This window comes from Agelaius phoeniceus, chromosome 1 (assembly GCF_051311805.1).
Source record: "Agelaius phoeniceus isolate bAgePho1 chromosome 1, bAgePho1.hap1, whole genome shotgun sequence".
Lineage (NCBI taxonomy): Eukaryota > Metazoa > Chordata > Aves > Passeriformes > Icteridae > Agelaius > Agelaius phoeniceus.
In genome coordinates, this window is record NC_135265.1 from 89,473,126 (window position 1) to 89,497,089 (window position 23,964).

The 23,964-nt window shown below is 39.2% G+C and overlaps 1 protein-coding gene across 16 annotated transcripts in view; it reads left to right on the forward strand.

Moving 5' to 3' along the window:
* LOC129118663 (poly(rC)-binding protein 3-like) overlaps window positions 1-23,964 on the forward strand; it is a 501,082-nt gene that overhangs the window by 362,096 nt on the left and 115,022 nt on the right. The gene's annotated exons all lie outside the window — the stretch shown is intronic.

Genomic DNA, 23,964 nt, shown 5'->3' on the forward strand with positions numbered 1-23,964 from the left:
GCTGTGAACCAGCATCACCGTCAGAAGCAACTAGTTTGGAATGTTGTCCCATATTTTGGAATTTGTATTGTCATTGGAAGTTTTCGCGTTTCGTTCAAGTGTTAATGTTTCTGGAGGGTTTTCTTGCTGTTGTTTTTAAGTTGCTGTGTAAACTGCTTGAGTAAACAACCGGGTTGTCGCTCAGCGAGTTGTGCAGTGGGGGAAAAGTGAACTTCGAAGTGTGTGTTTCCTAAAGAAAAGTTCGAAAATATACAGTAGTTTTAAATTAACAGTAATAATAGAGGAGTCTGGGCTTCATACCTAATTACTATGGTCATTAATATTATTATTTTTGAAGATGATAGAAAAATTGTTCCTGTGTGCGTAAAATGATGTTTTCATGTCCTTTATGCATCTGTTAGAATGTCCTGTTAGTGGATATGGTTATGTTTAGTGTACAGCTTGTATTTGTGTTTCTGATAACCTTCCTAGTGCTACTGGAAAAATAAACACTCAGTTAACGCACATTACCTAAACATATTTTTTAACAGCTCAGGCATAAATTATATGCAAAATGCAGGCATAACTGGCAATTCCTTTGCATGTCTATCTTAAAGTGTTATAAATAAATAAATATCTGTTAGATGTGCACGTACCATTCAGTCTAGCTGTAGTCCTTGTTTGTTTCTTTTGTATATGACTCTAGAAGTAGAACAATAGTGAAAAGTGGAGTTGAGCAGCTGGTAATCCATTTGTCCATTGCTTATCCCTAAAAAGATTCCTGGTGCAAAGTTCGTGAACTATCACTGAGAATGGTTCAAAGCTGAGTCCAGGAATTGGCCTTGCTGAAATCCGTCAAGAGTTTATAAAAATGAACAGAAAAGCTGAGGTTTGCTTCCTCATAAACCTCTTAAGAAATATGTCCTCTATCTAGTATGCTACTCCCTGTATCCAAGGCAAGGGAAAACCTCGGCAATGTGTGGATATATTGCTCCATACCGTCCTTATCTATAATCAGGCGAACAAAAATATTTTTATTTCTTTATTCTGGAATAGCTGGTTTCTTACAGAAGACCTTGCCTTCTGTCTTTCTCTCATCTGTGTCCTTGCTGCAAAAAAAAACAAGTCCTCAAGAATATAAGCATTTGTTTTATTGGTTATATTCCTTATCTCTCCCGCCTTCCAATTTATGCTGGTTTGAATATTTCTGTAATATTGAAGTCAGTTGCCATTACTTCCTTCAAGGACCCTGTTTAAACACATTTGTAGAGTGTGTGCGGTATGATAACGTGTAGCGCCATGGATACATTTAATTTTATTCTTACATGGTTCCATCTATTTCTCTTGTTACTTCAGAGAAGCAAGAAACATGATGAATGCTCCATTAGTGGTATTGGTAAGAAATACATTAACGCGAGGGCACGGTCAGTAAGAAGGTGTTTTTATTTGAAAGCCTTCTCATACCAGACAGCGTACTAATAATCATAACCTGTGCCACATATCTTCAGTGCTAGATTGCATTTCCTTTTAGGTTGTTTATAAAGACAGCTTTTATTCAGGATAGCTGCATTTTCACCAAATGCCTGGGCTCCCTGTTCCTTTTCAGCCTTCGCAGCCTCGGAATGCTGCGGGAATTTGCTGGGCAAAGGACTGGGTGTCCGTGGGGTAGGCAGTTCAGGATGCAGCACTTCTCAGAAGCCAGCCTGAGTATTGTAGGACACTGAGGTCTGATAATAAAGTCAAGTGAAATGTGGTATTAAAAATATAAGTCAAATCCGAAGACTGCTGTGTTGGTTGGGTACCCAAGAGCAAGCTGGAATAGCCACTCTGACAGATAACTGAAAATGCGGTGAGGACTTTTGCAAGCCATGAGGGAAAGCACTCAGCTCTCTGCGTGGGAAGCTGCTTTCCACAGATCCATCCCAGGGGAAGAGGCTGTCCTGGTGAAAGGACAGGGGTTCACATCCCTCATGTGTACCCAGGGAGAAGGACAGGACGTGGGGAAGCGGAGGGTGAGGTGGCCCTTCTGCTTAGGAGCACTGGGAGCCTGTCCAAGCCTGCTTGGCAGGAACAATTCCAGAGGGACCCTGCAGCAGGACAAGGGTGTATCACTGCAGTTGAAAGTTGTTGAGCAGCTTGCAAAGTTAATGGGGGACGTGACTGCAGCCACAGTTGTGTCTGGCAGAAAGGAAAAAGAGGTATTTGTGGGAGGGAAGGGTTTTGGAGTGTCAGATGTTGTGCAAAACACATGGTGGTCATGGTGTCATGTTTTTAAGGTGGAAGAGAGATCAGAGGTCTGGTGGAGCAAGCAGTAAAGGCAGGCGGATGACACCAGCAGCCAAAGGTCTTAATGCTACCATAGGGAGACTTTACAGCTGGATGGATGACCCAATTTGGGTGCTTTGGAAAGAGTGAGTCAGGAGCTGGGAAGAACCATTGAGGATCCTGTTTGTCATCATGGACCAAGGAGGAAGCATTGGGCAGCTGAGCTGAGGGCAGATGACGTGCAGTAATTATAACTGGGTTGCAGCACGAGGGCTGACAGCCAGGAGACAGGGGCACAATGAATAATCTTTAGCCTTTTCTGTGGCATATGTGAAATTGGGAAGACAAACTCAGAGTTCAAAGCAAAACTTAAGGATAGCAACCAAAATGATTCTGTAGCACTGAAGCTTTTTACTCTGTTTTTCTCTCAGTTAGTGAGATCTCCATCTTCTGATGTTTATAACAATATCGTGATTGGGGATTGTAGAACGCACAGAAATTAATTTTCATAGACTTTGCCAGATCATTTTCCTTTAAAAGGGACCTAGTTGCAGTTTTAATAACAGATGCACTCTGTTGTAATCATTTGCTAAGCAACAGGCTCACTGTGCTGCCTATGAAGCACAAAAGCAAGGGAGGCTTTGACACATCACGTAAAGCTTACATAAAGTTTGTGAGCAGCAGCAGAAAGAGTGAGTGATGAATGCTCTTGGTTTTGTTCCTTATGTGAAAATAGTTTATAGTTGGGTATTTTTCTGTGCTGGCTGCCATCAGCAATAGAAGTATCAACAGGAGAAAAATGGGTCGCTTGGGTTTTAGCATTAAGCAGCAAATCCAGGGCCAATAGGATTTAGCTGGGATGTTAAGGTTTATTCAGTGCATTTAGTTAATGAAGTTGGGGAGGGGAGGAAGAAGGAAAAAGTCAGTGTCTGGGCTTGGGGGAAGGGATGAAATAGCCTGCTGCCACCGAGTGCATCCTGCGGTGACTCCTCCTGATTGATAGATGCTCCACAAGACAAAAACAACTCAGCAAAGGAGGTTTTAATTAAAAAACAGCATCTCAATGCCAGCTCTTTTGGATTAAAATCAAGCAGAAAATCTTTGTAACAGACATCTACTTGGTCTTAAGGGTGTGTGTTTTTACCCCTAAAGGTGTAGTGTCCATCAGCTGGGTGGGAGGGAAGAGGGAGATAATAATACGTGCAAGCATCCTTGAAGTGGCCATAGAGCCATGGGGATATTCAGCAACAGCGATTGTACGTTAATATTCATCAGTGAGGCACAGAAGTCAAGTTCAGGCTAGCAAACTCCCTTTTGAGCATTCTGCCAGATTTCTAGCAGACAGCCCATCATCCCCTACGCACACGGGTGGCCCTTCACTGTGCTCACCCGTATTCTGAAGCCTTTGTGTCCCCTGCCAGAGGCTGTCATCTTGTGTACACACATGCTGTTCAGCATCTTGACTTGCTTTCTGAGCCCTGAAAGCCCTCAGCACAGAGACACAAAAAACAATTAGCACAGAAAGTCATTGTTATTTAAAATATAAAGGGCTATTATCTATATGTCCAAAAAAAAATTGCAAACCAACATGAATTGATCTCTTCCCGCAAGAGAGTTAGTTTGTTGGGTTTTTTATTTCTGGTTCTTTGATTCTGGCTCCCACTTGGATCAGACCTTGTTTTCCCCAAAGCTGTAATGGTCATTTAGAGCTGGATGAAATTTCTTTCTCCCATGCACCTCCTCAGATGTTTGTGCTTGACCGTAGTATCTCAAAACTGCTGGGAGTTGCTGAGCAGCAATTCACACTGTCAAGACTCAGCCACTGACCTCAGCAGACTTTCCTCCTATGGAGGATGTGGGCATCGGTAGCAGGATCTGACTAACAGTATAAAATAAATAAGCAGCAGGTTTGCAAAATTAATAAATGTACCTGTTGTTCTTGGCATAATCTAGTTGCTCAGACAGCCTATATCTTGATGCAATTCTGTGAGGAGGGTGCTGCAATATTTCTTAATAGGATTTATTGCAGTGACGCCTGAAAACTTTCACAAAATGGTCTGGAGAAAAACTTGAATGTGTGATTTTTGGTGGTGGTTTTTTTTTTTTTTTTTTTTTTTTTTTGTTTTTTTTTTTTGATCTTACAAACATTTTAAGATAAATATTTTAAAATCCTAATTTAAAAATAAAGTAGTGAAAATGCTTAGGAAAACACTGTATAGAATAGTTTAGGCACATGTCTGTAATAAGAAAGAAAGAATTTGATTTCATTAAAATTAAGCAAACCAACACAAGGACTTGACTGTGATGCTTACAGCAAGGCTTTATGAATGTTCAGCCAACTTTTAGAAAATGGGGGTGGCTGTGTCAGAACGGCATTCCCAGGCACGGCAGCAGAAGTCTGGGCAGCTGCACACAGAGAATGTGGAGGTCTAGGAAAATACTTCTGTCATCTTTTATATACAAATAGGTATATGTTTGTTGCTAAACAAATACAGATGTTATTGCTGATCTTAGGATTTTATGAAATGAAATCTGAACAGTCTGATTGTCTCAGTGGCAACAAGGGAAGCATATTATCCCACGTGCAGAACATGCTACAGAAAAGTGCAGAGGGATACATCCCCCAAAAAATGAATACTTTTCCATGTATCTACATGGTAATGAAGTGTTTGGTGCAATGTCCACACCATCTAGTCCTGTATTTATGGTGGCCTATTAGCTTTACCTCTGTTGGCATATATTTTCTTGTCAGTGGGCAATAAAGCACCTATTCAGCATTTCAGCCTACACAGCTAGAAGGACAGAATCTGAGACTTGAAGACCAGAAAATGACTTTTCTGTGATTTTATTCAGTTAACGAAACTGTGTGCATACCTTGAGGATCTCATTAGCATAGTTCTAGCTACATGCCAGCATCAACCCAGAAGAGCAAACAGAAAATCACTGGCTGTATTTTAATATTAAACATTCTATAGAGTAACAGCAGAGATTTTACATGAAAAGGCTGTGAAACATTGATGCAACCTTTGTAAATGCTGCAAACCCACTCAATAATTACTATATAGGCTCAATAATTACCATATAGTACTGGATTAAATACTGAAGGTCCTTGATCTGCATGGATCTGGTGGAGTTTTCCTTACATATGATCAAAGTGATTTAAAAAACAGTTTTCTTTCTTTATAAGTGTATGCTATACCTGTGAGAGTAAATTAAAATAAAATGTTTTGCTCCTGCAGATAGGAAGACATGAGAGTTCTACCTTTGTTCTACTAGACAAGTTTATAGTATTCATTCACAGTGGTGAGAATCAGCTTTGGAGTTCCAAGTCCTTTTAATTCAGAGAAGTTTAGATAGGTGGATTTTGATTGAGTAGTAGGGAACATCAAAAGTTACACTGTTGGATTTCTCTGTGAAGAGCAAGGGCTCTGTGCCGACACCAAGAGAGAGATGCACTTTGTTTCCCCCTTCCTCCTTTCCCCATCAGCATTCACAGTGCACAAGTAGAAATGCCTGCTAGGTATTGAAGAGGCTGTCACTGTTAATTTATTGTGAGCATCCCACAGTGGCTGGAGTGGGGTGGAGGAAGCTGAATAAAAATTATAAGCGCTATTGAAACTGGCTTGTAACAAAGTCCAATGTCCCTTCAGTGTTTCTAATGTCAGATAAGTAAGATTCCCAGAATCTGAACCTATGTTTTGAAATGCTGCTTAAATTTTGGAAGCTTCTATTTTTTCTGTAGCAATGATACTTTTCTGACAAAAGACTCCAGCATGAGCCATGATAGTGAAACCTCCCAAAGCTGTTATTTTTCCATTGACTAGAGCAGATCCCCGAGCAGCCCCCAGTCCTGACAGAAATGGGGCTGCACTTGGAGGTGTCTGCTTGGAGGTGACCATCACATGCTGGGTGTGGCTTTCCCACACTTCCAACCAGGTGTTGCTGTTGGCCTTCTGTTTGCTTACAGGAACCTGAATTGCCAGTATATCTCTAGGAGCTTCAGTACCAACTAATCTGTTGGCAAGTCCTGTTATAACTTAATATGTGACATCATGGTATTCCTCCTCTTATTGGTAGCTAATGTGTGTTTCTGAGTAATTTCCCCCATGTCTTGAATAGCATGCTTTTAGAAGGCACTGATCTTGAGCTATGGCACAGTAAGTTCAGGGATACCTATTGTTCCTGGCTGTGGAGCAGAATGCATCAGCTTAAACACTGGCAGTGCAAATTGCTTCTCTCTGCAGCTATTAAGACTGTCATGACTGAGTGTAAGAGTAATTCAGCTGTTTTGTTCCGTGTTGCTGCAGAGTAGGATCACATCCATGGCCAGTTGCTGAGTTCCAGCTAATGAGTGATACCCCTCAGTGGTACTTCCTTGCCAGCAGGTGAGAAAAGCTCCTTGTAGTGTGAACGTACTTGATTGTGCTTGGATGACACTTTCTGATTTCTCAGAACCATCCTTCCTTTCTTCCTGGTTTCTAGTTTCAATAAAAAGATGATAAAAGGCAGAAGTATGACCATATAAGTGACCTATCTTGGTATTTCCATGTTTTCTGTTACTACCCTTTTTCTGTCAATGGTAGCCTTAGCTACAGGGCTCTCTTTGTTTACTTTGGTTTTTGACTGAGCAATTGTATGAACACCACTTGTGGTGGATTACATATGTATGTGTGTGTGTATGTATATATATATATATATATATATATATATATATATATATGTATGTATGTACATGTATATATCCAGTTTTGTTGGTAGTTACTTCTTGACCCCAGAGTTGCTAGCAGGAGATTGTGTGTCAGCAATTTGGACTTTGGGCTGTGCCTTGTCGTTCCTGGCTTTCTTTTAAGGGTGATCTGCTAACCAGGACCTATTCACTTTTAATTCTGTTTATTATCTGAAAAGAAATCTCCCAGCTCTGTGACCTTTCCTTGCCTGTTTTACTGCTGGTTAAGAAACAACCCCAATCATGCTTTGAGTGGGTGTGTGGAGTTACTGGGCTGCTGGCAATAAAATGCAACAGAGGCCTTACAAAAAAAGTGTACAGGAATCTATTTTACTGTGCTTTTATTAAACACAGGTTATTCTGCACAGATGGATGGGCTTTTACTTGGCTCAGGTGTAAAGGGCCCACCAATACATGTCTAAACATTTCTAAAGCAACTTGAATTCCCCTAGGAGAAATGCATTAAAGTTCCTAGGAAAATGGAGTTTTCTTTTACCTTGTGACCTTTCTGATTTCCCATCCCTAGACATGAATGACCCAGTCTCCAGTGAATATTATTATTACTATTACTATTGTTATTGTTATTATTATTATTATTAGTCAATAAAGTGAAAAGCAATTCATGTATGTACTGAGGGATAAATAAAAATATAGCCATAACTAGGGTTGCCTATGGCTACTAATAAAATGTCACCTACATTTTAGCTCTGAATGCCTCTGAGATCATACCAGAAAATACGTCAAAATGCAATTCTCTCAATGAGAATATAGCTGAGCTGCCAGGAAAATAATGTTATTTCTAAATAATATATTTAAAACATACAGGACAAGCTTGAAAGATTGCAGATACACCTTAAATCAGTTTAATGTCTAGTTCCTATGCTCCTAATGCAATTCACATTTTTCAGATATGTTTATTTTATTACATGAGGGGATTATCTTATGAAGAGTTTGAGCTTTTTGCACAATCCTTTCTTGGTTGTGTTGATTTTAAAGATATTAATTCTTACTCAATTGAAAAAAATTAATTGGAATCTTTAACTACAACTTTCTCAGGTGTATACTACATTAAAGTTTTTGCATGCATTTGTTTCCTGAATGTGGACAAATTGGGCAAAAGGTGTGCTTATGTTTGCCCTAGTTTAAAAGGAAACTGTTAATTTTCACTGTTACTAGTGCTTTCTGAAAAAAAGTTTGAGAAACTTTGTTGCTTGGAATAACCACAGAAATGTTTCAGTTTAAGTTGTTTTGGATTGGTACTTTTATTTTCCAAATAGTAATTGCAGTTTTTTGGGGGTTGGGAATAGCCACAGAATAAAACCACTTTGCCCCGCAAATATGGGCAAAGACTTTTTTAAAAATCACATCAGCATAGATTCAGTCTAGTGATGAGTTTTGCTCAGCATGTCTTCTGCTGCAAACCTTATTTCAAGAGATTATTAGTCAAAGTTTGAAAACTGTGTAGACATCTCTTGCAGAAAACTGATAATCTGCCTAATGAGCCTCAGCACTCTGGGTAAAGCCAATGAACAGGGTGTGTACTTGAATGCTTTTCATTAAGAACATTTATTAGGGTAGATGTCAAATGGATAAGATGTGGTAATAAACAAAAATGGGGTTGTAGCTCATGTTTGAGGCAAGCTTTCACGTCTGCAGCCCTGAATAACTGCTGCCTGTAAAAGTCTCTCTACACTTCTTGTACAAAAGAAGGACTTACAGAAATATGTTTGTTCAAATAAATACCTTTTTTTAATTTTTAATTTATGATGTGTAATCAACAAGGTATGACATCATCTATATTTATTTTAACCTTACATTGTTCAGTTAATACTTGATCAAATTCAATAGTTTTGTGCAAGCACTGAGCACCTAATTTGCATACCTACCTATGGTTTGTATATATGCACAGTGACTTTGTGACAAAAATGGTATTAAAGGAGATTCTGAGACATAAATATCTTCCTGTTCTTGTCAATCTGAAGTGTCATTGATCTATATTCCTAGCCAGAAATGATCTTGTGCTTGTAACTAGTTCTATTTTAATGTGGTTTACCTGGTTAGTTTTTGCAAATTGAAACAGCTATTTCAGTGTATTCCATTCATTTGCTGCCTTACATCTTTGGAACAGACTGTTAAGGTTTTCCTGAATTTTAGCATGTGTACAGAAGATCAAACATGATAAAAGTCCAAGCTGTAGGTAGCCTTGCCCCGTTGTAACAAACAAGGAAGATGTTGAGGATGAGACGTCCACAAAATCCCTGACAGAATTTCTCCTTGATTAATCTGTTGAAGCAGTAGAATGAGAACAGATTGCTCTCTAATCCCTGAGGATTTCTGGGATCTTCTGTCCTCCTACATCCAGTTTTTGTGATGACACAATGATGTTCCCAGACTCTGCTACTGACTTTGGCTACAAAATGGCATCTCATTGTGAAGGTGGTGTGTAATTCTGCTCCAGCTTGTATCTGGATAAGAACTTTTTCTCCAAGGAAAAAGTGATTGGACAAGAGGAATCAGCTTCTGTTGTGCCAGGAGAGGTTTAGATTAGATATTAGGAAAAAAGTTACTTACTGAAATGGTTATCTGGCACTGTAACATGCTGCCCAGGGAAGGGGTTTTGTCACCACCCTTGGAGGTACTTAAAAGACATGTAGATGTGGCACTGAGGGACATGGTCTTAGTGTTGGTCTTGGCAGTCCTGTGTTAATGGTTGGACACAATGATCTTAAGGGTCTTTTCCAGCCTTATGGATTCTGTGTTTCTATTGTCCATGGAAATTGTATTTTCATAGGCTTTGTCTTCTCCATCCATTTCTCCTAACTTTCACTGCCCTCTTCAGATCTTCTGAGTTTTAAACCTGGATGGCTCCTTCTGTTGGGGTAAAAGGAGAAAGGATTGAGTTTGCAAAGATACAGTGTCTCAGTGAGACCAGTGGAAAGTGTGTGTGGTATGTCCATGAGATTGGAAATGGAGAGTTAAAATCTTTGCAGTACATGTGGATAGAAAAAGCTTACCTTGCTATGTGGATTTTTTTCCACATCCCTGAGAGGAGATAATATCTTTATTGATGTAGGAAAGTTTAGTGGTTAGTACAGGAACACTACTGTGTCCATCATCACTTTGCTTCAGTAGGAATAAACTTTTCAAAACTTGTGTATTTTCATTTCAAGAACTTGGAATGTTCAGCAGTGAAATAACTAAAAGATCATATTCTAGGCAGACTTTCCCCCTCATTCCCCATTCAAAGCAGCCTTCTGGATCTCATATTAATCATGAGGCCAGCTTCTTGTAATTTTGTAGATCTCTGGTGGTCGATTGAATGTATTAGAAAAGTCACGTTGCAGATCGAATATTATTTCAGAAGCCTGATGTGTTTACAGGAGAAGCTGATCTTTCGTGTGCATGTATCCACTTTTTTCAGTTTTGAGGTAAATCTCTACTACTCATTCCGATTGATATGAGAATGTATGTCTTACATTGATGCTATTTGAAAATTGGCAAGTTGGAATAATTGGGAGCAAGTCTTTTCTTGCTGTTTGAGGCACATCCTGGGCACCCAATGTACCCAGTCTTAAAGTGTTATGATGGGTCATTTTCCATGTTAATGCCATTTTTCCTGTCTGTGGTTAGTTTTAACCGCCTGCCTCCTGTAAGGTGGAGGAGGAAATAAAATTACTTCTTTTGGACAACCTGTATTCTAAGTTTATACTCAACTTGGATGTCTCCTTTGAATTAATCTCTCTTATTGGGCACCCAGAAGCCATAACAAACCCCAGTTCATTTGGCAGATGACCACAGGACTGGGTTGTGTCCTGTGAGGCTGAAGACTCACCTGTTTTACTTGGAACTGCCACATGTAGGAAGTGACTCCACCTTGGTTAAAATGCAATCATTTTGCATGCTGCTGTGGGTATTAAGTTTTGCAAATGTATGGCCTACATTCTTCTGTTCAGTTTTTCCTTCTTTAGCTCAAGGAAGTTGCTTGTCATCTTACCCTGTACCAGGACTCTCAATAATTCTCTTCTTTCATCTATATTGTTACCTGTAAGTTATTTATAGACTATGATCATATTCTGCTCAATCCTCTTTTCTGGATTATAGAACTTTAGCTTCCTTAGTCTGTCTTCATATTGAGTGTCTTATCCTCCAATTCCTATATAATTTAAGTTAGCCTTCTTTGTATATGCCTAGATATTTTATATCTTTTTTTGCAATTTGTGAAGATAAGAGCTGCATGTGATATTCCATTTGTGGTCACATCATGACTTTGTACTCTGAATTATTACCTCCTTGGATTTATATAAGATACATGCACATCAAAGACCAGCAGTTGCTTCTCCTGCAAACAGATCAAATTTGCAAAATAATCTTCAGTCTCGAATCAAGTATTGAACCTTTTTTCAGATGGCATCATGTGCTTCTAAACATTTGTTATTGCTTATATTCCAGCACAAAGCAAGAATAGCTTTACTTATTGTGAGTAAATATTCCCTTGTTTTCTCTTCCACACATTTCAAATGTCTGTGGATTACTGTTCTCTTGTAGACAAAGACAAATCAAATGGGAAGGTGGAAAATATTTCCCCCAAAGTTCCTGAGCTTAATGCTTAAAAAAAAAAAGAATAATTCATCTTTACTGGAAATATGTTTGGGTTTTGGTTAATTATCATGTGTAGTTGTCTTTTTTTTTTATTTCAAGAGAGCAACAAAATAATAGTTCTAAAATAGAAGGAAATGAACTGCACATAAGACCAGCTGCTGGTAGGACTCCCACAAAATCAACTTCAGTTTCTGTGCTTAGGAGGCCTCTCAGTTTTTAGATGCTTGATTGGTTTGGTTCCTCACTCCACATTTATGCCCTCAGTGCATCAAACCTCTGAACTGTCTAATTTATCTATCTTGAATTCAAAATGTTTTCAGTTTGTATGACCCAACAATGAATTACATTCATAAATCGAATTACATAGAAATGTCATGAGGTTTTATTAATGACATCTGTAGTAACTTTTATAATTAAGAAATCTTTATTTTAACTTGCTGTAATTTACTCATAGTGTGCATTTTCCAACTCAGTAGTCTTTTTCAGCTAAATTTATCCTACTTGTCTAATTCTTTCTCTACTGCTGCTGCTCCTCCCTTGAGTAACATTTAGAACCTTTTACTTCCTGCCAGAGCTGCTTATCTGTGGAAAAGCTCACACTACCAGCATCTTGTATACTTGCTTGAGTGAATCCTAGAATTTCAGAACTAGTAGGAAATCAAATTGTTGCTTGATTATCAAATTCATCTACCCATTCAGGTGTAAACTCTTAAAAGATTATGTGCCAATTATATCACCATTGGTTTCTTATTCTTCCCATCCAGGTTTAGCATTGTCATAAGTTATCTCATTTCTTATTTTCTTTCATACTAGTCTGTGCCAGAGATTAATTTGTTTCATCATCTTCAGTTGAAAAAAATTAAACATTGCTGTAATATTTAAGAAATATTTTGCTGCAGGGATGACTCTTGTTGTAATTCAGGGGAAGGTTGAGTAAGGCAAGCTGTCTTTAAAATGTGCTTGCTTCCTCCTGTGGTGGAGGTCCTTGCCAATTCTGGAAAATCCATTTTGACTGCCAGGTTATACTGGTTATTTAATATAGTAGTTTAAAAAGTTTTAAATACTTAAAGTGCTTTAAGATTAGTGCCAGAATGAATGTCATTAAGTAGTCTAATGAATCCAGTGTGTTCCCTTTTGAAGTTTGCAGTCACTGAGATCTGTGAGAGCAGTGTTAGTACTGCAAAGTTGAAATGCAGTCCAAAGGAAGCCCAAGGAAAGGGGAAGTACTGCAAAAATTGAACTGGAATTAGAAAGTAACAGGATTCAGGGAGAAAATTTAAGCCATTTGGAGGAAGTTTTCAAACCCCAGAACTGGAGTCTTATAACTTATTGCCACTGAATCTGCAGAGACATGGCTTCAATTACCATCTGTTCAGAATGAGTGGCTGCTCCTAAAGTCTGTCTTGGGCTATTAGATGGGAGTTTGTCTTGCCAGACTGTGTTGGGAGCCAAGGGGGTCAGGATGGTTATTCCTGGTTTGCTTCCCTGATCTGTAGGACAGGTCTCTTGAATGTCCATGACATTGCTGTTAACAGAAGGGTGGGGAGGGGCATTCCAGAGGATGAGTGCATTCATGAGTGCCTAGGTTTGGGATATTGAAGAGTCTAGTTGTTTATTTTGTGTATTTACTTGATGTCATTTCAGATTAATAGCCTGCCTAGGAGGTTTGTGCTGTAGTACGTAAGTAGCAAAAGAAAATTGTGTGGTGAAAGACGGACGTGTAGAGATAACAGGTTCTCCAGATCAAAAGAAGCCATTTGGTTTCTACTTGTACAGCTGAGACTCTCTGTACTGTTTGGTTTCCGAAACAAATGATGCTGCTGCGTTACTGTGGTAGGCTGCAAAAGCCTGGGAGTGCCCTTGCAGCCCTGCAGGTCTGTCTGGCATCTGGAGATGGGGCCAGGGAGCAGAAAGTGTGAGTGGGCTCCACACCACAAGTGTGCATCCCCATGGTATTTATAGGCGCTTACAGCACTGTTAGAAGGCAGGGCATGGGCAGGGAGCATGTGACTGTGCTGCCTGTGACTGAATTGGGGGTGTATTTTGGGACTTTTTGTTTTGAGGGTTTTGGTCGAGTTTTGGTTTGGTTGGGTTTTGGTTTTCCTGCATTTTGGGGCTTTTTTCATTTTTCTCTCCTTTTTTTTTTTTTTGAGGGGGGGTATTTTTTTGTTGTTGTTGTTTTTTTGGGGTTTTTTGTTTATAAACAAAACTACCTGGCTCGGTTAGTCTGCTGAGTGCAGGCAGTTGTGCTGCATGGACTGGTTGTCATCTGTACCTTCTGGGACGAGCAGAAGTGGCCATTCCACAACTTCACCTCACAGGCACTGGAAATGCAACTACATCTGCTCCTGAGTCAGCAGTTGTTTTTCTGGCGAGGATTACTTTGCAAAAAAAACAGATTTTCAAGCTCTGAGCAGTAATTTGTTGTAGGTTTGCTTGCATTGTAACTCAGCTACCCTTGCAAGGTTAAATAGGAAAACAAGCTCCTAGTCACAGAATTTCTTTGGGAGCAGGGGGAAGTCTGTGCCTATTAGAGGATCCAGAGATAAGGTGGGCATAGGACATGAGTGACTGCACTCCCCTTTCTGTTCCTTCAGCTGAGCCTGTGCCTCCTCATTCACAGGCTGAGGAATGAATCCCAGGCTGAGCTGGGACCCAGCTGCATTTGGGACATGAAGTCCCTAAACATTGCTGGCACTGGGCTGGGAGTAAGGCAGCTGGGACCCACTGACTGTGCATTAATTCATTTTGACAGGGAATCAGAACTGGAAAAGGATGATTTTCTGAAGAGTTAGGGCATCAGAAGGTGATACCACAGCACCACTGCGGACTTAAAATTTTAAAGTTGTTGTATTCTGACTGCTTTTTGTGCCTGGGTAATCCTTGTTCCTTAATTGCTTCATCCTTTGGCTCGCAATGAACATGACCACCAGGGTGTTTGTCAGAAAGTCTGTCTTTAAATTGGAATGGCACAGGGAATGCTTACAGAGGCAGGAACTGTTCTATCCCTTCCTTGTGCTCTCTTTCCCCTCCCCTGCCCCCGTCTTTTACCCCCACCCTTTTTTTTTTGTTTTTGCCTTGTCTGCCAAAAAAAAATGTAACACAAAAATCAGTAACAATCATTTTGTGCACTTAAAGTATCAAAAAAGTGACCAGCTCAGGAGAGTTAAATTGCAAAGTGCTGTGGAACAGTCAGTTCCACAAGAGTTTAAGACCAATGGAAAGTGTACTGGTTCATAATGCTGGGAGGGCTAAGTGTCTAGGGTTCACTCTCCATTTCTCCTCTGTACCCACAGATCAGGCAGTTACCAATGGTAAGGAGGCCCTTTCTGGTGTGATCTGAGTTATTTTACTCTATGTGTGGCAGTATTCTTTGCAAAGGCAAGCCTTTCTATTTCAAATTGACTTCCTTATTATAAACCAAGGGCAATAAATTTTAGTGCAAGTTTCAATAGCATGTTTCTTTTTTTTTTTTTTAGTAGTTTTATTAACATGACTTTTGATCTTCTCTATCTAAGCAGCCCAATTGCCAAGTAACAAAGATACTCAATAAGTTTTCATGGCCACATAAAGGAAAGTCATACATTTTATTTCATCCAAAAACCAGAAGTATTTTTTTTCTGAAGTAGTCAATTATTCTTTGAAGCCACTCTGGACCAGATTCCTAGAGTCAAGTTTTTATTTGAGTTCTTTGCAGATTTATAGTAATACAAATATGAACACTAGATGTTTTAGGATGTTATAGCTTGTTGGGGGAAAAAAGTGTACCCGTTTCTATTCTGCATCTTTTGTTCTTAATGAAGATTTCTGGTGTTATTTCATGTATTTGATCTGGATGTCTCTGCTGTCATGGCTGCTCCCAGTTGCAAATGAGAGGTGTTGACTCAGCCACAGTGTTAGTCAGTAAGACAGAGACTAAAAGAAAACAATTTTATTTTTCTTGATCAAGTGCAAGAGTAGATGCATACAGCTTTTCTGGTTGATGTGCTCATGAATTCCTCTTCCCCCCATTTCTGATCCATTTTTGATCCTCACAAAGAATCTTGAATGTGAGCCAGATTTCTCTGGGAAATTGTCCCCTTGATGATGATATTTGCCAAGAAAGGGATTTCCACAGTGTGTTAGCAAGGGAAAGAACTGTTAACACTCTGTTGATGGGGGAATGGCTAACATGAAAATCACCATGGAAAAAATGAGATTATTCTTGCCTGCATCATATAAATACATAAGAATTCTTTCTGATGATTCTATCAATCTATCAAGGTTTTTTTGTGTTTTCTATCAAATTGTACTATCTCAACATAGGAATTGTTCTGAATATTTTTTGAATTACTATTTTCTGTATAAAATATTGAGAGGAGGGGTTTCTGTTGTTGTAAAGAGCCTGCATAATCATTGAGGTTGGGCCTTCACCAGTGCATGGTGGCTGTATTGTCCTTTCCTCTCTGTAGTACAGTGTATCACCAGCAGCCAGGAGGTGCCTTTGACAAACACCAGAGTTAGAGCTGAAGCTCAAACCTTTAGTCAGAATTTGGAAAGGGATTAGGAAAGAGGAAGTACATAGCCAGGAAGAACCCTGTTCAAGTGATTGTTTCTTTTAAGTGCCTCCACCAAGAACTCTCTGTAAAGAGCAGTAGGGATGCATGTCTTAAAAAACAAAATGTGTACAAAACATGGATTGAACTAAATGTTCCAGGAACTTCAATGCTTAGTGGGCAGAAAGATGCTTTTGTTTCCAAGTGCCTGAGGGGGTATCTGTCATGTAGAAGAGTCTCCTCATAGACCACATAATCCTGGCAGGGCCCTTTTTGTGAGTTGTATCTGTGGCTAAATAGGTGCATGAGATTCTCCCACAGGAAATATGGAGAGGATACACATCTGTCAGAACAGCAGGCCCTGGCTCCAGTGGAACTGAGGGAAAGAAAAAATTCTGCAGGCAACTAAAATAAATAAAAAATAAGTGTTCTATTGGTTCCACATCTGGTAATTCTTGGATAAATGGAGGTGATGCTCAGAACACTCAGATATGCAGGACTTCTCCAGGGTAGCAGGTATGTACCTCCCTGGGCCCCAGATTGTGTACTGGCGTTTCACTTGGTGCTGTAAATTAAGTCCAGGCATTCTGGCTCTGAACCAGGACCAGTGCAGATCTCACATGCTGAAGGTCAGTCTCAGGTAGACAGACACCGGTGCTGTCCTGTGTAATGGAAGGCTGATAAATTACACAACAAAGGTTTGCAATGCAGTTTGTACCTAAACCCAGGCATGGCAAAGAGACCTGAAAATGTAAGCATCTGTGGCTTTAGTTCAAAGAAATCTTGTCTGCAGAACACGAGTAAGATGTCTCTTCCTTCCCCTTCCTTTTGAGGAAGTCTGTGATAGAAGTATTCTAAGCAAAACAGGTAAATTTTGATAAAAACGTGTCTTTGAAAAAATGTTTTTCAGCCAATCCATATGTGAACCATATCTCAGAAACCCATGGCAGGTAAAGATGAAAAGCAAGCATTTTGCCTTGGGCTTAATGTTGCTATTGAAAGGTCTACATATCCACTGGAAAATATTTAGGGATCTGTGAATTGAAAACAGTTGAAAATCACTGACCTGAAAATATATTTCCTTGTTTTCAGAAAACCAGTGAGACTGAGTTAGCAGAACATTTCTCTGTGGTGATGTTGATGTCTTTCCCTCCTGCCCCCATCCTACTAATGGATCACATGATATGTAACTAGAGTATAGCCTTTCATTTCTTATGCTCCTTCTCTAATGAGATCTTTCTGTGTTGAAACATCAGCATGGAGCTTTCCTAGAGTGCTTGTACTGCAAATTTACATGTACTGCAAATTTAAATGCAAATGAAAAGTTTGATTAGTTAAAAAAAATATGTTTTCCATTTAATTTTAAATGATCAGTCTTGCCAAAGAGATCTCCCATTGTAATTAAGTTATCTTGTAGTTCTGGGATCAAGGTTTATTTGTATTTATGCTCAAAAAAACCCAAAATTGACCACTGTAAATGGAACAGATGTGTCTATACTAGATGTCATAATTATCCATGACAGAGTAGGCTGCCTTTGGAACACATGTGCTACAGGCACAGCATTCGAATATTCTGGACCTCTGACCTTAAGCAGATGTCATTATTTTAGTCATATGGACAAGCCAGAAGGAAGGTCAGAGCTCATTCATATATGTTTATAGCCTTTTATTTTATGTATACATGTGATATTTTTGCTTGAAGGTTTATAGGAAGAAGTCAGCACTAAGAAGTGTTTAGGGTGGAATTTGGCTTTTTTTGTGACAGAACATAATGTTTTTGGTGATGTGGCATTGTTTGGTTTTTTTTTTGATTTGGGATTCCCTGCTGTCTTTTTTTTTTCGGCATGGAGCCCGTAGGAGGTTGCTGTTACCTGAATTATGCACTGAAATCACTGGGATTGCCTGGAGTGGACATCAGCCCAGACTTTTGTTTCCCTCAAAGTAGCTGTCATCTCAAGTAACTGTCATCTTCATGGAATATGCTCATGTCTGATCATAGCCTTTGGCAGAAGTCTTGAGCAGGAAAACATTATTTCAGTTCAGGTGACTGGGGCTTGTAGGCGTCGCAGACCACTCTGAAGGCAGGTAGGGAAGCTGCAGCTCATGGAGTTTAATTGTACTGCATTTTACTGGAGCACTGCTGTGATATTGGTGACCTTCCTCCTTTCATTTTACTGAAACCATATAATTTCATTTTGTGGTGTTGCCTGAAGCCAGCAGGTTATCTAAATAACCTAAATAATGCCAGCCTCAAAGTAAAACTCACCCCTTTTCCTAAAGATCCTTCCACTACTACCACGGGCAATCTATCTTTTTTTTCTGGGGGGGTGGGGGGGAAGCCATGCTAACCTCAAATCATTTTGGAATTGCTAACACAGCAAGTGAGTCTAATAAAAATAAAAGGACAGCTGAGCAACACATTAAAGGAAAGGCCCTGAAAGGAAATGAATAGATGAGTTCCTTAGTGAAAATCACCTTTTCCTTACATTATATGTATAGGGTTGACAGCAGCATTTTAGCTGAGTAGATAAACTCTGGGGTACATGCTTATGATGCCAGGAGAGCAGAATGACTGAGGCTGAGAATTTCTCAGTTAAATCATAGACCTATTAGAGCTGAAGCAGCAGCCAGGTGATGCCATATTACTGTGATGCACTGTGATGCCATATTACTGGTAAGAATAGTCAGAGGGATTCCGGACAACTTACTCCCATGAATTTATTGACACAAATGTTGCTTTCAGCTCTTTCATGAAAGCACCTGCCTCTAAGCAATGGTCAGAAGATGCTTATAGGTTATGAGAGGTACTTCTTCAACTATGTACTTTCCTATCCCTACAGAAGGATATACAGCATCAATATGACCCACAAGACATGGGTGAAAAATAGTTTTCTGTATGTATGACCTTAGTTTTGAAGAGCACTCATGGAACAGCATGGTTGCAGCAGTCAGTGTGTTGGAGCTGATCCCACCCATCACCCTGTAAAAAGTCTGGGACAGCTTGGTCCTCTCCAGCCTGGTCCCCTGGGACTGCTTGGTCCTTTGCCATATGCTCCTCCCAGGCTCAGTGCTCAGGCAGAAACCTGGGCAAGAATGGCTGAGCTGACACCAAGCTGCAGCTGCCCTCTGGCTTTCTTACAGTCTGTGCTTTTTGATGCTCTTCATAAAGGCTGGGTAGGCAAGACAACTAGCTTATTTGTAAAAGGTTTGTTTCTTTGTTGTTTATATTTTAGGGAGAAAAAAAATCCTTAAAAACTTGGAAATTGACAGCTCAAATCCTCTTTTTACCAAAACTCTCCTGTTTCTTGAATTGTCCACCCTCCTGTTGTGCTTTGGGGCTGAAAAGTACCAAAGAAAGTTAAGGGCAAACATTTTTACTGTATGGATCGGTCTCTGTCCTTAAAGGAGCTAAATGAACTGTGCTGGATTAAGATCTGCTTTATTGTATTTTTGGCATGGTCCTGTAGAGCTGCATTCTGTAAGGCTTAAAGCTGTTGAAGTTTAAAGAAAAATAGATGAATTATGGAGAAGACATCTGAGAGTTCACTTAGAGTTACTTGGCACCTGTTTCCAACCACAAGTGGAAGGCAGCATAATTTGGCAAAAAGATACACAGAAATAACCCCAGGCATTGTTTCTGTGTGGCACTAGACCACATCAAAATTACTTAGGGCATGACAATATTTAGATCAAAGCATTAAAGCTGAAAGGTCATCCAAACCTTATTGCACCTAAAAAAGATCAAGTAATCCTTGTAAAAGCTTTGGCACAGCATTGTTTTGGTGGGAGGTAGAGATAACTCTTGAAAAAACCCAAGGTTTGCATTGATTGAAAGTAAAATTGAGATTTGCAGGTTGGAAAAAGCCACTTTTAAGGGATGAAATTGCATTGTCTCTTCTTTTATAGAGAGAAGATTAGTAACCTGATAGGAAAATGTCATTTAGCTTCTTTGTACAATATGTGAGTAAACAAGTGTGCTCTATGAGTTAGCCTTGCAATATGCAGCATTGCTCATGCGGCTGGGTATAAGTAATTTAGGTTCCAGAACTTTGCGGGGCCAGAGTAAAACATGTTTGAAAATCACTGGTATTCTAAAAGCCCTTTTTCCTCCCGTTCATGCAGCTCAAGTTCTTAGCACCAAAGCAATGGAAGTTTAGGGCATGGTTTTTGTTCTTTCATAAGTGTGTTACACATCACAGTTGAATCTAAAACAGAAGAGATCCATGGGTGGAGGGAAGCTTTTGACTTTCTAAGGACCTTGCTGGTAAGAAACTGTCTCTCAGTAGTCAACATCCTCATTAAAGAAAAGAAGATTTTAACTGGGGATTTGCCTAGGCATGGGGGTTTAAGAATTCTGCTAGTTTTTCTGTAACTTGGCTTTTTAAGAGTATCTTACTAGATCGACCCAATAGAGTAGCAGGTGATGTTTGATCTATAGGAAAAATAAAGAAATTATAGGAGACGAGCCAGTAAGTTGAAATGGGATAAATCCTTTGAACAGTTTTCAGCTTTAATTTCTGTGTTTGCCTGCAGAGAGACATGCCCCTGTGTCTCTACTGTAAACCTTGCAATATTGAAGAAAAAAATCTGTCTTCTGGGCCACATTGGAAGAGCCCTAAATTTTGCTTTGAATTTAAAGCCAGTTACAGTCTGCAGAGACGACGATACACTTCTATGAAACATGCTAAAGTGGAAAGGATCAAAACAATATGACTTCAGTTCCAATTTCTTGTTGATGTCCAGACTATAACAGATTTTGGACTGAGTCCACAAGATAGGTATAAAATAATGCTGGTACAAATTGATGATGTTTTGCTCTCTTTTTGCAATGTTACACTGCAAGAGAAAAAAGCCAAGCAAGTTCTGTTATCTGTGCTGCCAGTAGGGAGATTTTCACTGACTGAAGACAACTGCTGTAAAAGCTTTAGCTGGTGGTAAACCCATCACAGGACTGATGGAAAAGCGTTTTTATCCTTACTTTGGCACAGATGCCATTCTTTTCATGGAAAAGAGGATGGGGAATCTCTTGGCAAGTAAATTCTGTGGATGTTGCACCTCTTAAGATTTCTCTCATTTCTATAAATCTCACAGAACAAGGGGGTTTTTTCTCTGAAAGGGGATTTATCACTGCTATCTCTTAACTGCCTGTAAACAGTGTATACTTTAAATATTTTATAGCTACATGGAGAGATTAGGGCTCAGAGCACTATGGTTTTATGCAACTTATCTGTCAAATGGCTGTTATACCTTTAGTTTCATAATATGTTTTACCAAGAAGTGTGATTATCAGGACACATTTTAATAGATGACTCCTTTACACCAGGAACAAAAAGTGAATACATAAATTAAAAAAAAAAAATTCCTCATGAGTCTTTACAGGTTGGACTCTTGTTTGGTTTTGGGTCATGGAAACCTTTAGCAATGGATGAGAATAATCTGATTTAATGACAGCAACGAAGAACTAGCTTTCTGTTTTCCAAATTTGCAGCAGATGTAGAGAGAAATTATAAATAATTTTCCAAACCTAGTGTATAAATTCTTAGCAGTGACATCTTGATCTCGAATGAAAAACACAGCATATAGATACTAAACACAGCAGTTCACTCTAACCAGATGCTGGGTCATCCATTAGGAATACTTTATCTGATTAGTATTGTTAATGGAAGGGCTTATCCGGCCATTCCGTAAAAGCAGATCTGCTGTAGATCATGATTTCTTGTCAATACAATCATCAAGGCTCTCATGGTTGTGACAGCACAGTATTAACCTAGTAGAGAGAACTGGGCAGGATAATATGCCAAGCAGTCAGGGAAACAGAGACCCTTCCATTGATTTCTCTTCCATGCATAGCATTGCCCCCTGCGCTGCTCCTTTTCTGTCATTCCACTTGGCAAGACAGATTACTTCAGCATCTTTCTTTACTCCACTTCTGATATATTCAATGGCTTTATTGTGATAATTTATAGTAGTTTTGATTTTTGTATTCATCATGGCCTTGATAAATGGAAAGGTAGTGCAGAAAGGGCATATTTCTGGAACTGATGGAAGTACCATAGTTGTATTGTAGATTATTCTAAAACATGTAAATTAGGAAGCAAACCAAAAACTCAATCTTCTACCTGAAAAAAGAATGATCTTGAGATTGGTATTTTCTACATTAACTTTGAAGATGACTATCTAATATTTCAATTCTGTACAACACACTTCTGTTGTTTGTTGAAGTATTTCTGACAATTATCACAGTGTTTAATGGTCCATCTTCATTATAAATAGCATGTTTAGATATTGACATCTGTCTTCATTATAAATTTTATGTTTAGATATTAACAACTAAGCATAATTTTAATCAAATAGAATTTATGTAGACATCAGTTCAATAGGCTATATTTTGTTTGAAGTTATCTATACTACTTTTGAGTTTGGTCTTTGAAGCCACTCTTCAGTTAAAATATAGTGGATTTCTTGTTTATTTTTAATAACCTGGGAAAAAGAAATATTCTGTTTGGAGGTAAGGTACATGTTTTTAAACAAAACAGGTTTTCCTTAGCTATTTGTCTAGCTCTGAGGAGAAAAAAATTATTTTTAATGTATGATACTGATAGACTTAAAAAGCTGTTACCATTGTAAATTCCTTGGAAAATAATCCTCAGCCAAGTGAGGCCTGCTGTGACTGGCAGGCATGGTAACAAACACAAGAAGTAGCTGTGCTGTAACAGAGCTCTAAAACCTCAGCGCTTCTCTCAGTGCTGATCGTGATCCCAGTGCTGCACTGCTTTGCAGCTCCCATGTGAGATCCTGGCAGCAGGGAGTCAGCTCTTTGTTGCCGTGCTTGTAGAGCTGCACCACTGACTTGGAATAGCTGATCAAACCAAACCCATTCCTTCTCTGTTTTCAAGAAAAAGATAAAGATTAGTAAAAACTTCAGAAATATTTTGAATTTTATATACCTCCTGCTAAGACAAAGTGATTTTCATTGATATTTCATTATATTAGGGGATTGTATTTCTTTTCCTAAAATTGTAACTGAGCTTACCTACCTAATTTTAGGGGTTTTAAAATATCCTTTTCAGTTTCAAATATTTCCCCCACTATTATTTTTTTCTTTTTCTGTTTCAGCCTTTACTGCATACAGTTTTCATTCCTTTATTCTTGTCTTCTAACTGTGCTTGAATTTCTTAGAATTCTTTGTCCTTTTCTTTATTTCCATATCTTTCTTATCTTTGCCTTCCTGTTTTTTCCTTTCCATGTTTTCCTCCCCTCCCCTACATGGGATAAAGGACTTTATGTCCCATGCACTTGTTGTGGCTGTCCCTTCCTGTTCACATGCCTGCCTCTTTCACTGCTTAGGTAGGGGTAGGGAGTGAAATGTGAAAGATCTGAAGAAGGGTCTGTCATAAACACAAGAAGATAACAATTCTTGAAATCCTGAGTGTACTGACAGCTGTAAAAACTAGCAAAAATACCACACCAAGGAAAAAACTCACCAAAAAGAAGATAGTAAAAGCCTTTAGTGAAAAGACAGACTGCAAGAGGTTAAAAATGGAAATGGAGGGTTTGAAACAGTATTTGTAAAAATGCTTGTGGGAAGTGGGATATCTGGCAGTTCCCATACTTTGTAATGAGGGAGAAGAACAAGTGAATTCAGAGTGAAAAAAGTGGAAAAGAAGGATGATCTTCAACTGCATGCACAGAGGCAAAGGAATGCAAGAGTAAATTTCTAATAGGCAAAAAGACATCAGGGTTCATGACCTGAAAATCAGTGAGACTTCTAATGTCAGGGAGGAGGGGTTGATGCTCTGTTTTGGCTGAGATCAGAAGATGGAGAAGGCTGGGGAAGAGAAGGCTCTAGGGAGTCTTAGG